Source organism: Anas acuta, chromosome 5 (assembly GCF_963932015.1).
Source record: "Anas acuta chromosome 5, bAnaAcu1.1, whole genome shotgun sequence".
Classification (NCBI taxonomy): domain Eukaryota; kingdom Metazoa; phylum Chordata; class Aves; order Anseriformes; family Anatidae; genus Anas; species Anas acuta.
Genome location: NC_088983.1, coordinates 32833599 through 32850924, shown reverse-complemented (window position 1 = coordinate 32850924; position 17326 = coordinate 32833599). Strand labels below are relative to the sequence as shown.

General features: G+C 40.8%; 1 long non-coding RNA gene across 1 annotated transcript; it reads left to right on the top strand.

Moving 5' to 3' along the window:
* The first annotated feature begins 12910 nt into the window (after window positions 1–12910).
* On the top strand, window positions 12911–17326 carry LOC137857413 (uncharacterized). The gene is made up of 3 exons (XR_011097083.1): window positions 12911–13389; window positions 15191–15218; window positions 15460–17326. It is a non-coding gene; the product is annotated as an uncharacterized lncRNA (long non-coding RNA).

Sequence of the window (17326 nt, the reverse complement as noted above, 5' to 3'; positions counted from 1 at the left end):
CTTCCTCATTCCCTGCATCCCTAGTGTGGACTGTCCAGGGAACACAACTGCAGGTTAGATAACTACATGCTCAGGTTCACCTGCTGGATCATCACTGACTTCTTCAGAGCCATGTTGACTCAGCCTCAACATGATATTCATCCCTGTGTCTGCTGCTTCTGTTTTCCTTCTGTATTTCTTCTAACCATGGTGCGTGAGCCAGCACAGGCAAGCAGAAGAAACAACTGCAGACCCACGGCTGAAAAACACATCGATTTATTTTTGTTACCTTGCCAGCCAGGAGTTCCCCGAAGCAACACCCAGAAGAGACACAGGCACCACCGAGCTTGGTCCATACTAGAGGGTTGCTGACCTGCCATGGGTTCGTGCAGGCATGCTTTACCACCATGCTGTGATCTTCACTGTGCTTTTTGATCTTCTCCATACCAAGGCAGGGAGATCAAGCATGTCTGATAGGGCACCTCCAAAATCTACCGAATACCTATGTTACCTATACACAGATGTGCTACTTGTCAAACACACAGAGGATGAACAGTAATAGGTATGATATATGCGTTGTCCTACATTACTACTCCCCAGGCTTTACATGTTCCTAGCTGCAACATTACTTACCGTATTTACAATCCCCCTTGCCAATCTTTTGTTTTCATCCCATTCTCTTCACCAGTCTTCTGGTTGGTGGAGATATCCCATGGGTTATCCCAGGATAACCCACTCCTCCCAACACACAGATATTCAAGAAATACAATCACTCATCCTGGATCCTTTTAAAAGTTTGACTGTACTTTCCCATGGCTTGGGCACATTGGGACTTCAGCAGCAGTTAGCCACTTTACTCAGCAGCTAAACAGTTTCATAGGAGAGTTGCCTTAAAACTCCTGTGTGAGCATCACCTGATATTTCCTTGGATTCGACTCTTTTAAGGAATGATCTGGTTAGGAACCTTCCTGTCCTGCTCTGTAGTCAGTGTCAGCCTCAGGAATGCACTGCTTTCCTGCAATAACCTTATCTTCCCCGAGAGCCCCTTTTATGTCTTGCTTATATATTGATTCTGTCAACTTTGATAAACTGCCATTTCTTTTTTTTAAATATTGTGGTTATTACATTTTTACATGCACTGTATGTTTCCACTTGTCAGCTTCAGACATCTTCCTCTTTTTATTTCTACTGCTGCCCATGTCTAGGCATGATTGCTGCCTTTTACAATGTCTGGCATACAAATATTTTATTTCTCTCTCAGGTATGTCATTTTCTTGCCATTTACAAGTTTTTATCCTTTTAGTTGCTTGTTTTATCTGTCTTTTTTCTATTAGGGAGTTAACAGGTCTAAAATGTCACATTAGTACTGCGCGTTTTCTGTCTCTTTATGTGCAACGAGAACAATGAATTTACAGAAACACGCAAACATATATACATGCACATATGTATCCCCACAGTGGCTTTCAGGGAAAGAAATCTGAATCTTTTCTTAAAAAACAGTTTCCATACATTACAGACTCCTTTCAGGTGAAATTTCTTCATAGACAAACCTCAGACAGCTGGGCAGGAATAAGCATTTCTTTCACAAATCTGTCAAGATGAAGCTTCAGAAACAGAATAGGTTCTATTTGTGTGTGTGTAGGGATACTAGATGTCTTGGAAATAAATAGTGGTAGGCTAAAAATGACACAAAAATGTACAAGCAGGTGATATTGTTTGGTATTTTCTTACTGTATCTCATTCAAAGAATTTTGAAAATATATTGAAGTACTATATTGAAAAATGGGATGGTTAGCCACTTTTCATGAATAAAGAAATTCAGATGCTGACTCATGAAAAAGCTCCAGGATCACTCAAAAGCAGAACATAAACTAAAAGCCAGGAGTCCTGTGTCCCCCCTCCCTATGGTAGATGCTACACCTTCCTGACAAGGAGTATTTGGTAAAGGAACAGCCTCTGGTCTTCATGTGTTCTCTTAAAAGGGCTTATGAGGCAGTTGGGTGCTGTTACCTTTCATCTAGACAAGAAATTAAGCATGTGATTAAGGTCAGATTCTCCAAGGTGATGAAGAGAAGCACCTTCATCCACATTTAGGATTTGAAACAGGTATGCTACTTCTCAGAAGTGCTTATTACCTGTGGCTTTCAGAGAGTCCAGGGATTCAGCTTTGAAAGCTTTGTCTTGAAGGAGCTGTCTGGCTTTGCATAAGTGAAGCTTTGCTACTGTTTCTGTGGTTAGTCTCTTCATGCTACTAAAGAAGTACTTTGCCTTGAATCCTGAGGACTGTAGGTAGAGGTTGCTGCAGTGCTGGTTAGTATGTAGTTAATGGGAGGGACTGCTTATTTTTATTTATTTATTTATTTATTTTTCCCTGCAACGTGGAAGATGGTTATGTTAACTTCATAAATATTTTGTTCTGAAGTGATGGCTATTTAGTTATTTTCAAAGTCAAAATACACGATACGCACAGACATCTCAGCTTAAAACAAGCACAGTGGATGATATAAGTGTGTATGATTAAAAGACCAGGTGGTTAACCTTCAAGACTGTTGAGTCTGGCTACTGCTGGCCTGTGCACTAGCATCATAACTTGGGACGTGCTGGAAGAACAAGGCAGCGTGGAGACACCATATAGGTCACTCACCCCCTGGGAAAATGGTGGTGCTCTTTGCAAAAGCAGGGAGAGGAATTTAGGAGAATGTGGTTATACTAGCTCCCTTCTCAGACTTGGGATGTGTATGTTTTCAACAGATTGAGACCTGACATCATTTCTGTTAAAAATGTGCTAGGGGAATTTTCATGAAAACAAATATTTGAGGCCCTAATTTTATCTCATCTGAAATGTGGAATTTCTAGCTGACAAGTGCTTCAAACACCAAGCTGTTAATATCAGCTGGTTATAATTCCCAGGAGAAAAGGCAATATAGTCAGTAATCAGTATGTTTTTTTTTTTTCTGTTTTTCTTGACTGTTTGAAAAATGCTTTTACACAGGTATTTTACAGTTTTGTGTTTGCTTTTGAAACTTGACAGTCTTAAACGGTATGTGTACAGGAGATGTACATGTTATAATCTTAACCCTGAGACTCTCAAGAGTTGGATATGCAGCAAATTTGATAGAGTTTGGCTTATTGTGTTGCTGGGTTTGACAATAGCAGCATTTCAAAGATTAGAGTCACATTATCTTAGCAATCTCAGAGCTGTGACTTTTCAACTGCATGTTGTTTGTAAGCCATTGAAGAGCAGTTTCCATGTTGGGACCATGTAAAGCAAGCACCCTACAGCCTGTGCTGATACAGGATTATAATTGCCAGCTGCATTCTATTGGTTTCAACCTTGCACATCTACCACTACCCAATTTCCTAGTGGGCTGGTGGGATTCTTGGGGATGCATTGCTATCTGTAGTGTGCTATCCATGCCCAGAGATGCTCTGCCTCAGCTTTCTGAATTTTATAAGCAGCAGCTAATTTCTAGGCTCTTCTTGTCAATAGAATAGATGCAGAGGAGGGGGGTAGGGAATTGAACTGAGAATCTACCACAGTAACTTTATGATGATTGATATTAAAGTCAGGCATTTTAGATCCCAAAATTCTGCAAGGGAAAAAAAAAAATCTAACTTTTAATTGGTCACTGTTTTACACCTGGAAACTGAAAAGGGTCAGAAGCATATATGTCTACTCGGCTGTCTCCATCAGCTGAAGAAATGGGTACCTCATGAATGTGGCCAAGTTAAAGCATGGAAGGGAGGAAGAGAAAGAAGATGGTAGAATAGGAGTCTGTGCCTGCACGTGTACTTTGGGTGGGCTGTCTGCCAGTGGTGGGATTACTGTGGCATCTTTTGCAGTTCTGCAATGAAAAGTTAGTACTTTGCAGTGGAGAACTGAGATCCTACACCTTAAGTATTTTGCTTTTTAAATAGCTCATATATTTTGAACAGTTACTAGAATCCATATAACTTGCCAATGCTTTTATCTCCAGGGCAATACTAATATCCTGTCTCCAGGGTAACTACAGTAGGTAAGCTCAGCTCACATATTTTTTCCCTTCTAAAGCTATAATTACAGCCCATTAGTGGAGGATAATATAAAAGATATGGAAAAGAGTGAAAGTCCTCTTTCATGACAGTAATGGTCCTGCCACATTTCACTAGGATAGCAAAAGGAATAATTGTACATGCTAATCACCATAGGCATGCATGCAAGCATAAGTGCATGCATAAATGCAGAAGCACAGGGTTTTGCATATGGGCGCCCTCTCTTGCAAGCACATAAGCATACAAACATTAACAAATATTTGCTCTGTGATGAATTTTTAAGAGTATAAGATTTCAAACAGAAATTTAAACACTGCAAAAATAATTCTGTGTGTTTGTGTGGTGAGAATAAGGTAGGAATCTTCCCCACCCCTCCTCACCTTCCCCCAGTCCACTGCTGTGACTGAGGTCTGGGATGGAACAGGATTGCTGTCATAGTGCTGGTTATGTAGTATATCATCAGCTCAGGAGCATTATCACCCACTTTGTGTGCAGCTTTGATTAAATATTCATAGGTATAAGGAACAAATGAAAATTTGCAGGTGCTGTTCCAGTCCCCATTAGAAGAGATGCTAAGGAGGAGTTCCACCAGAAGTATAGGAACAGCCCCCTGGTAAACTGGTTAACTGCTTGCCTATTCTTTCCCATTCCCATTCCCATTCCTACTGGGAGGATAACAGCCTCCTACTGCCCTGAGATGCTTGGCTTAAGGCCCTGCTACTCCTTTTCACTCACTCCGTTCCTCTCAAATAGCCAAGATCTGAAGCACACAAAGGTACATCCTTTTAGTGGTTTACTGCCAGACTTTTTATAGCAGTGCCCCTATCATTTCTGTTCATTGAGCATCGTGAAAGCATGGCCTCATTTGCAGAGAATTATTCCATTTTTTGTGCGGCTTGTACTTGAAGTCATTACCTGTGAGCGCCTATTCTTCCCAAAGTGAGATCAGCACCTAGAAAATGAAAGTCCTCTAAAGTTAATTTATCAAGAAAGGACTGGAGCTGGCCCTAAACTTAATCTATAAAGAGGGAGTCAGTCACTTGTGGCAGCTAGCACCATCTGTGTTGATGATAAGCTGCAAAAGCTACGTGTGAATTGAATATTACACAGAACAAGGGCACATACATCCCTGTCCATTGTTTAGTACCAGTCATTCTGGGATTACAAATGGTTGGTTTGAAGTGTTAACCACCCCCTGGGACTAGACATCATACCAGACACTGAAATCTGCATTAGCCTGACATAACAGGCAGCTTTTACAGAGACCTGTTTCTGTGGAAGATGTTATTTTAGGAAAAAATTGCGTAGTAATTGGACTTTCCATCAATATTAATGTGCAGTGTCAGCTGCTCTTAGTGGAAACTTGTTTTGAGCAGAAACTGTTGAATGTAGATAGTATTTAAAGCTACACAAAGTGTGCTTGTGTGAAAAGTGAAGCATCTCTGTCAGTTATTGTATCAACACAGTGACATTGACATTTCTATTTTCCCTGCAGATTGCCAGGCAGTCAGTCTCTGCCAGTTTCATGAGGCAGTTCAACAATGTTGTCAGTCGCTATTCCAGAGAGCATCTTGGGACATTAATATTGGTCTAATCCAGAGCAGTAGATGTTTTGTGGATCGATGGTCGGGCTGGAAGGAAGATCTGGGAGCAGTGGAAAGAGGACACTGTCAGGACGTGCAGCTTTACATGTGTAAAGCTGCAGACAGGCAGATCTGGAATTATGTTTTGCAGCCCAAAGTATATCTGTAGGGCTTTGAAGAGTTCACGCAGTGCCCAGCAGGGAATCAAGCCACAGCTATTAATCTCTCGTCTCTGGAAGTACCAACTTATACATAGCTAATGTATTGATCACAGAGTAATTGAACTGGTGCACTGGAACCTACTGCCACTAGGAGAAATATTCTTTTCCTATTGTGCAATTTGAAAACCAAGTCAAAATGTAATATCTGGGATTTTGTCTCAGCAATCTTAATGTTTTTGTTCCATCATGAGCTGAGAGAATTATCCACTGAGAGCATTGCTAACACCAAATGTATCCAGGATTCTGTCTCTTCTTTTGTTGGCAGGTACTTTAGTACACCAGTTTACTTTTGCAATACAATTTGCCTAAAGCCATGTGATTGTACTTAATTGGGATGCACACTTGAAAATATTGATAAGCACCTTGGCTGTAGTGGTAGATACTTCTGCAGGAAGGGTTCCCTGCTGGATTTTAATCCATCCTAGCAGAACTGATGTGTAAGACAAAATCTTTGGAATCCCAGGACACAGAACCCTTAATGCAGAAGAAGCCACAGAGCTGGTTGCAAGAGGCAGCAAAGCTCTACCAACAGTATGTAACTATGTGGAAGCCACAGCTAAAATCCCAAGTCTATCTGTTGTAGTGCCTTATAATGTTATTTCTCTCTGGTTCCCACTACCTAACAGCAAGTAGAGGGAATGACACACCAGTTACCTGTTCATAAATATCCAGTACGGTTTAGTTTTGCACAGCCATCTGTTGACAGATGACAATCAGAGCAGGGGGATGAGACTCAGCATTTGAGGGGAGGAAGTCTTACCAGTGAAAGGGCTCCAGGGAGAGCCTGATGGATGTCAATGTATCACCGTTATCACCTTTGGCTTCTTAATTGCTAGAAAGGTGGGTGTGTTGGGGAGGTATGTTTGGGCTGTAACTGCTGCTCAGGCTACTTTGGAGTATAGGGATGGTTCCAGAGTTCAAATGGGATAGGTGAGAGCAGGCATGATGAACTCCTGGAGCAATTGTAAAGAACAGTATTTGTAGAAAAGGCAGAAAAATGAAGGAGAAAATCACCTCTCCACGTATCTACTACTGTATTATATGGCTTGAGATAAACTGGGGGAGGGTCACATTTAAGAGGTCTCCAGAGGCTGCTGATAGATGCGTGCAGGGTGGTATGAGAGATCTAAAATTCCGGATACTTCATGTCTTTCTTACATTTAACCTAAAACTGGACTGAAGGGCCTTGTTCTCCTCTACCACGTGCACTATCTCTGCTTTAACAACTGGAAAAGAGAATTTTTACCATCTCTTATTTTCTTCTCCTCTGTCTTAAGGAACAAATTGCTTAACCTGTTCCCCCTGGCAAGTGTGGGACAAATTAATTTAAAGCAATGTGTTTGTGTGTGGAAAGATGGGAGAAAGAAAAGAAAATATTTCACAGGAAGAATAGAGGAAGGGAAAATTCCATGTACTATTTGGAGTACAGCTTAGCAGCTTAGAAACTCAGCAGTACATTAACCAGGCCAATATTTAATTAAGGCTTAATACTGTAAGAAACACTTTATGCTGAAACAGAAGTCTTACTATCTCAGTTCAGCACCACTAATATTGCTCATTCTGGATCATGACCTTGGAGGCTGCTAGTTAATTCCTCCTCTTCCCTGTTAATAGTGTTGAGAAGAAAGTTTGTTCTAAGGAGAAATCACGAAGTGGGTAATAACTAAGTGGATGATAATTATAGGATTTTGGCCAGAAGTACTGGCTAAAGAAACACTATATCTTTATAAGCATTATGTCACCCTCCTGTAAAAAATAAATAAATAAATAAATAATTGTCAGTGTAGGTTAAAAAAATCCTTAAAACTAAAAGGTCAAAATTATCCTGAAAAGACAGAGATAGCCATATGAATTCTATTGTTCATGATATGGGTGAAATATTATCTCTAGCCTTGTTTTGGCAACCTGAGAACAAATTGCTAGTGATTCCAAATGTCAGCAGAATCTACTAGCTGAGCTTTGCTGCCTGTACTGTTCCGAATCTTTGGCATGGGCTCAAAGTAGAAATGAATCTGAACATTTCTGAAATCTGGGAGGCCCATATGTGAATCCAGTTATGTATCCTGGCATTTTGGCAGAGACGGCTTTCTACTACAAGACTCTGAAGCCTACATAAAAAAAAAAATAAAATTGCTTTCATGCTCTTTAACTAAGGGCATGTGAAATACAGCAGCTTTGTTTAAGTGAACATAAAAGTTCAAACCCACTTATTTTCATTTTTTTCCTCATTCAAATTATCAAAAACTGCTTTCATTGCCAAATACATGGCTTCTTATGAAATGTAGCTTCCAGTTGCTTTGAAGGCTGGTGAATCTCTGTAGAATTTTCAACTGATCTCACTTGAGTTTTAGTTTTAGAACCATATAAGCATACATGCTTTCACAGTTTATTTGGCATGAAGTGCTTTCAAAACTTGTCAGTTTTTCTTAATGATGCAAAGCTAACTACACATTGTATGACCAAATTGGTTGCCTTTACTAAATTCTAAAATTAAATTAAAATAGTATCTTCACTCTTACAGGAGGCAAATTCTAATTAAAAATGTGAAAATATGTGAACTTGAGACAAAATACAATTCTTGACCAGTATGAAAATTAAACACAGGGTATCTGATATATTCCTTTCAAACTGAAGCTAAAGTCTAGCCCTATCGAAACTAGTGGAAATCATCCTTCAGCAACGAAGGGATTTTATTCCTTGAATGCTCCTATAACGACTTTATCTAATGAATGTGAGATGCAACTGTTATAGCTATGCTTCTATAATGACTATTCTTACTTTTAAAATTTATGTTCTCCTTTTGGGTAGTAACATTTTCGACCAAATATATATTCTGTTTCCAGGGATGTACATGATAAAAGATGTATGATAAGTGGAAAATCAGGCTCTAAGAATCCTTGGTTGCCAACAGCGTGGCCTTTCTCATAAAACCAATTTTGTAAAAAACTTTCTAGAAGATGTCATCATCCTTTGGCAGAAATGTCTCAGTCATATAATACAGACATCATGAAATAATGCATGCTGTAGTGCAATTGAAACACCCTCTTGGTGCTCTGAGGACAACCAGACCACGGTCATAGTTCAGTGTCTCTTCATATTATCTTGGATATATTTATTTTCTTGTCATGTAACAGTTTGTGAATGGCTCTGCCAGATTCATTAAACAACTAGCCTCATTTAATACTTTTTTTTCAAAACAAACAAACAAAAACCTAGAAAGAAACATGGCAAAGAACCAAATATGACAGAATAAACCAAGCTGGCATGTGAAGTTCAGGATTTCACACAACTGTGCAAAAAGCATTTGCATGCAGGGAACTGGGCAGACTGATAAATACCACTCTAGAAGGTAATGGGTAAGTGTTGTATCTTTGTGCAGAAAGATCTTAACTAAAGACAGTTAAAATGGATTTTTATATAAGAACTCTCCCAATAAGAGAAAAAACAACAACAACAACAACAACAACAACAAAACAGACTAAAGCCAAAGTGCCATTTGTAATCCAGAGCTGCAGTGTGTCCTGAGTTCTTTTCATATATCTACTTGATAGCTAGATGATTTCAGCTTAGAAAGAGGGCTAATAGATTTTTCTTTTTATTACTACCATTTTTCAGTATCGCATAAATCACACCTTTATAGTCTTGCTTAGGGTTCTCCTGTAAGAACAATACATTCACATTTAACATGTCCAAGTCTGTTAGTAATGTGACAACACAGAATGAGGGAGAAGAGGAGAATTAAAAACATAACGGAAGCTAAGGTCAATCACAAGTAGTTTTTCAGCTTGTTTTTGACACCTTAGAGAATCTAGTATCCCAGTCGTCAATAGTAAAAATTTGTAAGAAGTTTTAAGTGACAAATCTGCCAATGGTTTAGTTTTACTCTCCTATCAATAGGGAAGCTTACAGTGACCTGAAGCTGAGATACACACACAAAAAGAAAGAAAGAAACAAACAAAAACCAGGAGCAATAGGTCCAGCAAGTTCTGAAGGCTTGTGTATTAGACAAATTTGGACAATGACAAATATTTGAAAAGATTCCTACAGGTTTATGTTTGTCATTTGCATTTGTTTGCTGTCTCCATCTCATTCAAAGCAGTCAGGACTGGTTTGCTTCTCTCTTCTCTGGAAATTTGCTCCAGGAACCATTGTTAGACTCAGAAGCCTGATCTAAGAGTATGATGAAAAATGTTGGAAATTGGAGAGGAAAATGTTCATGTATACATAAGAATTGTACTCAAATGGCTTATTACACTTTTTCGTACACCTTAACAGATGCTTACACCTTTTAACTTTAAAGCTGAGAAGCAACAGGTAGTTTCTACATTTCTCTTGGGGATTCTCTTCTGTATTTTGTTTCTATACAAACAGTTCAAAATTTTAGAGTCATGTTGTCAGGCATACAACCAAACAACCTTGCATGGCATTACATACTGCCCCCCAGATAGATCAAGCCCTGAATGCAAGACCAGACAAGTAAATAATGCCAACATGTAAAACTAACTTGTAAATACGTTACTTTTTGGCATTTTTTTTGGCACTTTGTGGGGCTTAACTGTACTACAGTGAGAAGAATGTCTTCTGGTGTGAACTGAAGTTATACCTCTTGCCACAATGTTTTTTTTTGTTTGTTTGTTTTTTGGGGGGGGGCAAAATTCCTTGTGGACACCTGAAGGTGTTGCAAAATAATAATAAAATAATAAAATTTAGGTAAAGGAAAAGTTCCTTCTCTGTTGTTGTTGTTTTTCTTTTCTTTTCCATACAGTCTTAAAATGAAGGTCCCATTTTCTGGCCTTTGGCAGATTGTAAGCATGCCGGAACACTTCACATTACGTAGGTCATATTTGTCTGAAATGATAATATCATACCTGTAGTCTGCTGCAGGCTGAAAAGTAGCCTATGCGTCAGGTACTGTTTTATGCCTTTACTTTTGTTAATACATCCTTGTGAGTCTTCCAAAGGGAAATGAAATGATCCTATTCAGAAGAAACACCATCCAGAGGAAACTGTAGTTGTTAGGGCCTGAATTCTCACTGAAACCAAAGGCAGGTATAGAATCAGAGAGTAGCCTGAGTTGGAGTGGTCCCATAAGGATCATCGAGTCCAACTCCTGGCAGCACACAGGTCTACCCAAAACTTCAGACCACGCGACTAAGTGCACAGTCCAAATGCTTCTTAAACGCCAACAGGCTTGGTGCAGTGACTGCTTCCCTGAGGAACCTGTTCCAGTGTGCGACCACCGTCTCAGTGAAGAACCTCTTCCTGTTGTCTAGCCTAAACCTCCCCAGCCTCAGCTTGACATCATTCCCGTGGGTCCTATCACTGGTGATTAAGGAGAATAGACTGGCGCCTGCCCCTCCGCTGCCCCTCGTGAGGAAGCTGTAGACCACAATGAGATCTCCCCTCAGCCTCCTCTTTTCCAGGCTGAACGGGCCAAGTGACCTCAGCCGCTCCTCGTACATGTATGTCTTCCCCTCTAGGCCCCATCTTTGTAGTCCAGTATCTTACTGACTTGAAGAAAGAGGCTTGCATCTATCCTGGGTTGTTTACTAATGAAGGAGCATGAAAGAGACGCATGTCCTCTGAAGAGGAGGTGAAGGAACAGGTAGTGCAAGGAACACACAAATCCATTGTGCCAGACTAATAGGTGGTTGGCTCTGAGCTGGGAGACTGCAACAGAATCACAGAATTATCTAGGTTGGAAGAGACCTCCAAAGATCACCGAGCCTCTCCTCGTAGGACTTGTTCTCCAGACCCCTCACCAGCTTCATTGCCCTTCTTTGGACTCACTCGAGCACCTCCATCTCCTTCTTGTAGCGAGGGGCCCAAAACTGAACACAGTACTCGAGGTGCGGCCTCACCAGAGCCGAGTACAGGGGGACGATCACCTCCCTAGCCCTGCTGGCCACACTGCTTCTTAGGCAAGCCAGGATGCTGTTGGCCTTCTTGGCCACCTGAGCACACTGCTGGCTCATATTCATCCCACTATCAGTGAATACTCCAAGGTCCTTCTCTGCCAGGAACCTTTCTAACCACTCAACTATCTTCAACTTCCAGATCTAGAGGAACACATTGGCTGCAGCCTAAAAGCCACGTGCACAGAAGCTCCCCCAAGCCAACCAATCTTCTCCCCGTGACCTGCCAGAAAACAGCTGTCCTGGTTTCAGCTATGATAGAGTTAATTTTCCTCCTAGGAGCTGGTAGGGTTCTATATTGTGGATTAGGATGAACAAGCTGATGTTTTAATTGTTGCAGAGCAGTGCTTACTCTAAGCCAAGGATGTTTCAGCTTCTCGCTCCGTCCTGCCAGCGGGCAGGCTGGGGCTGCAGCAGGAGATGGGAGGGGACAGACCCAGGACAGCTGACCCAAACTGGCCAAAGGGGCATTCCATACTGTATGGGGTCATGCTGAGCAATATATAGGGGTGGCTAGCTGGGATGGGGGGGCCGTCTGCTTGGGGATAGGCTGGGCATCGGTCAGCAGGTGGTGAGCAATTGCATTGTGCATCACTTATTCTATGCACATTAGTAGTAGCAGTACTATTATTGTTATTATTATTTTTTTTTCCTGTCTTAATAAACTGTCTCTGTCTCAACTCACAGGCTTTGTTTTCCTATTTCTCTCCCCCATCCCAGAGAAGGAGGGGGGAGGGCGAGCGAACGGCTGTGTGGGGCTTAGCTGCCAGCCGGGGGAAACCACGACAACAGCAATGTAGTCATGTAACCAAATTAAAGCCAAAACTTTCAGCCCGGTCCTTAACCTGAATGGGGAGTGAGGATCCGGATCCTGGCACTTATACGTGATAGTTTATGTGCAGCCAAAGTAAATACTGCAGTCAGAGGTCATGGCACTAGATTTTGAAAAGTCCGGCATAAAGAAGAGATCTCAGAAAAGCAAATTTAAGCAACATTAATGTCAAGTAAAGTCTTTCTGATTGCTATATTCTTTATTTGTCGTGACTAGACAGATGAAAATCTATGACGGCAATTTTGCCTTTTAGGTCATTTTCTTTTTTCCTTTTATTTATTTCTTTTATTTATGTTTATCTTATTTTAACAGGCTCTGTACTAATTTTCCTCACAGAATGACTAGCAGAAATATGAGCCTTACGTGCCTTTTGTAGTTAATTCATTAGGTCAACTCTAACCACTAAGCCCCTTGTCAGGTTATTTCTATTAGCGATAAGGAGCAATTGAACCTTCAACATTGAAACCTAGGTTGATGAGCCTATTCCACAAGGTCTCATGACTCCACACATGTGAAGTGAAATCTGCCAGGTGGGGATCATTTGACCTTTGCTATAAAGGAAGCATGAGGAGTATGGGAAGACTTGCCACTCTAGGGGAGTATGAGGTTCAGGTTACTTAGGGTGCTTTTCTACTGTCCTTGTGAAATGGAATCAGTGTTCCTAAGTAGGCTGCTTTTTCATCGTGTTTTCTACAATCTCTGTGAAATAGTTTGGGACACTCTATGAGCTAGTAACATTGGTGGTGACTACTCAGAACAGGAAAACCCTGGTGGTGCTACTTCCCCATGAAGATGTTTGGTAGTAAGTAAAATTCAGAAACTGCCAGGTAAGTGTTCCTGGGTTAAAAATTTAATATGGGTTGGGGAGCGTGAGGATTTCTTTGACCGTGTCTGTAACATGGAACTTGGGGTTTTGAAAGTTTCTGTCATGTGATCATGGATAACAGATCCAGCCCCTGGTCCCCAGCCCCTGGTCCCCACTCTCCCCTAGCTGGAGCTGGGTACACTCTAATTGTTCCCTCACATAACGGCAACCCCACCCCCTTGCTTCCGAACGCAGACCTTGAGCTCATCCTGTTTATTTCCCATGCTCCATGCACAAGCACTTTAGGGAAGCAGCAGGTACAGTTACCCTGGGAGGATGCAAGAAGAAGATACTGGACGGGGGATTGGGAATGCTATCTTCTCTGAGGAGCCCTCAGACAATCCTATGGGAGAGCTCATAAGTTTTTGCCTGTCTTCAACAGTGACAATGGTGTGAAATGTGTTCATCTGATCCGTGGCAGTATGGAACAATGCTAGGGCTGCATGGTATGATGAATGTGACCTTCTGTCCTACAGACCCTTCTATAAGCACAAGTCTAAGAAAAACAGAGTGGTTACTGTACATGTATGTAGTTCTTGTACCTTGCAAAGGAATATTTTAGCAATTCGTGTCAATAGAGAGCTTGAAGGGAAATGTGTTTGTAGGCTTTTACTTGAAGTCTCTGATATCTGGGGGGGTTCAGAATAGCTGCTAACTATTATGACTATTGCATGGGACACTATGCAAGTCTCTGGTATCTGGTCAGGAGACTCAGGAGACGGGGAAAGCTGAAGAACGACTAAAAGACAAAGCTTGCAGGGGATGCTGCACAAGTCTCTTACAGCCAAGCTGGACAAAGGAGAAGGACCAGAGGGAGGAAGACTATGAGCCTTCCGCATGAGAGACCCCCAGAGGGACCACCGGAGACTGTTACGCATACTCCAGTAGGAGGGTTTGGATTCCAGAAACTAATTATAATAACCCTGTTTTTTTTTTTTTTTAGAAGCAGTAATGAATATGTGTTAGCCTAGGAGCATAAAAATCAGCTGCTTGATGTAACTGGTGTGCGTCTTGGTGGAGCAGAGATTCCCGGCGCACACAGCGCTGTTTGCTTACCTCTATTCCTTTAATAAATTGTAACCTTTGATTATAGTCCTGTTTTGAAGACTGAGACATTTACAACAACTGGGGGCTCGTCTGGGATGGCTTTAGTTCCTGAATTCTGGTTTGATCTAGGAGAGGCGCCCCACCATTTGGTGGCTTCTGTTCGAGTCAGGTCAGGACTAATGCCATCTTGAACCTGAATAAAGATAAGCAAAGATTCTGATTTTTATGAGCTCCCTTGCCAGCTGCAGCACTGTATTTTGCCTGTAATTCTGCGTGCGAAGATCCGAACGAAGACAACGGAGTTGTAAGTGTTTAAGGAGTATACCACTTGGTTCGGTGGGATCTGGTTGCCTGTGTGTGTAAGAGTGTAACTGAGATGGAACTTAGTTCCGAAGTGAATGTGGAGGTCTTCTAACCGTGGTTCCAATCTGCCATGAGGGACTTGGCTGGTGAAGCAATTCCTATAGGATATAGGAATCCTATAGGAATCGGGATATAGGTGGGTGATAGGTCCTAAACCCCTTGCAAGACACTCTTACTGTGGTAACCAAGGGCTGTGGGAATTGCCATAGCAAAATTCCTAGATGGCCATGCAAGTACCTTCTACTGTTTCTTTTTCCCTTTCAGTTGTTTTCTAGTTTCCACCAAATGTTACATATTTGGTGAAATGCCTTAAAACAACATTGCTTTTTAATTAATGTTTTTTTTCTCTCTAGGTCTGCCAGGAGCTGACAAAGTAGAAAGGTGTGCTTCTCTCTTTCTTTTGTAGAGTTAAATGCAATGCCAATTTAATCCACGACTGAGGCTCTGCAGTGGTGCAAGTCTATCCTACTACAAATTCAATGATGCAACCTGAGTTTATGCTAATTAACTTTTAGGGATTGAACCAATTTAAAGCTTTTGGACTATGAGAATTCTTTGAAAACATTCCCACAGGTTTTTCTCCATTTACATTTGTTTGCTATGTTCATCTCATCCAAAGCAGTCAGGACTGGGAAATGAAATTATCCTACCCAGAAGAACCACTGTCCAGAAGACACTTCAGTTGTTAGGGCCTGAATTCTCACTGAAACCAAAGGCGGGGATTTTACTGACCTGAAGAAAGGGACTTTAATCTCTCCTGGCTTGTTTACTCGTGAAGGAGCATGAAAGAGATAAGTGTCCTTGTATGTGAAGAGGAGGTGAAGGAACAGCTAGTGCAAGGAACACACAAACCCGTTGTGCCAGACTAATATGCGGTTGTAGCTGAGCCTGGAGACTGCAACCCTCTCCAAACTTCCAGATCTAGCGGAACACTTTAGCTGCAGCCTAAAAGCCACGTGTACAGAAGCTCCTCCAAACCAGCCAATCTTCTTCCCATGACCTGCCAGGAAACAGCAATGTAGGCACGTAACTAAATTAAAGCCCAAACCTTCAGCCCAGGCCTTGACCTGAATAGGGAGTGAGGATCTGGATCCTGGCATTTATATGTAATAGTCTATATGCAGCTGAAGTAAATAGTGCAGTCAGAGGTCACGGCGCTAGATTTAGAAAAGTCCAGCATAAAGAAGAGATCTCAGAAAAGCCAATTTAAATAACATTAATGTCAAGAAAAGTCTTCCTGATTGCTATATTCTTTATCTGTCGATATGATGAAAATCTATGATACCAATTTTGCCTTTAAGGTAATTTTCTTTTTCTTTCATTTATTTAACAGGCTCCGTACTAGTTTTCCTCACAATGACTAACAGAAACATGACCCCAAGGTATAAAGATATGTTTTTCTCTTTCATTCTTGTGAAGTTAGGAGGCAGTGCCAATTTAAACTGTGACTGAGGTTCTGCAATGGTGCAAGTTCATCTTACTGCTTCAAATCCAGTGATGCAACCTGAGTTTACATTACTTACCTTTCAAGAATTCAACCAATTTAAAGCTTTTGGACAATGACAATTATTTGAAAACATTCCTACAGGTTTATTTTCTTCATCTATGTATGTTTGTTATTTCCATCTCATCCCCAGATCTGGTCCCCACCATTGTCTGATACACAAATACCTTCCAAACTTTCTTGGTACTTCATAGAAGAGCTACTATACTGTTTCTTCATGCATGCACCTGTGAGGTGTGACTTAACCAGAAAGCTTAGGGAAACAGTGAATGCCTCCAAAAAAGAAAAATTACAGTACTCTTCATCTGTCCAATATCTGTGAAGGAAATAGCTTTGAGGTTAAAAGTAATGCATTCTTAAAAGCCATTATCTGTAAAGTGGGAGTAATTTCACTGTTTTAATGAACATGTTTGTGCTCTTTATAATTTGCCTTTCATCTTGGACAGTGAAAAAAGATAGTTGAATATCCTTTATATATATATCTTTTAATTTCTTAAAATATCTTTTGGGCTGTATATTTTCCATTCTCCCTGCTACGATACAGCATAAGTATTCAGTCACAAGTATATTTTTGTGCACAACATTTGCATTACCCTTATTTATGTGATATTTTATTAATCAAATTTGTTCTCTAGTGCAGATACTGAGAAGACATAGAAAAATATTTCCTTATTTTTAGATTCCAAATGCTCTTAAATATTGGTTCTTGCATTAATTTGTGCAGTAGAAGTGTTGTAAGTATGCATTTTTAATAGTCTGCTGTCACTGACTCTGCTTTAAACATGGGGAATGTAATAGATTAGTTAGAAATGTCAAAATCTCTTCCTTTCCATCTGCAAGACCCACATGGCATGCATAAAATTAGGCAATAACAGGTCAAAATCAGTTACAACAAATGTTACAAATAAAACTGTTTATTAAACATTTTATATTGTTACCATCCCCTAAACAAGTGTTCAAAAAATGTGCTGGTCACTTGGTTACA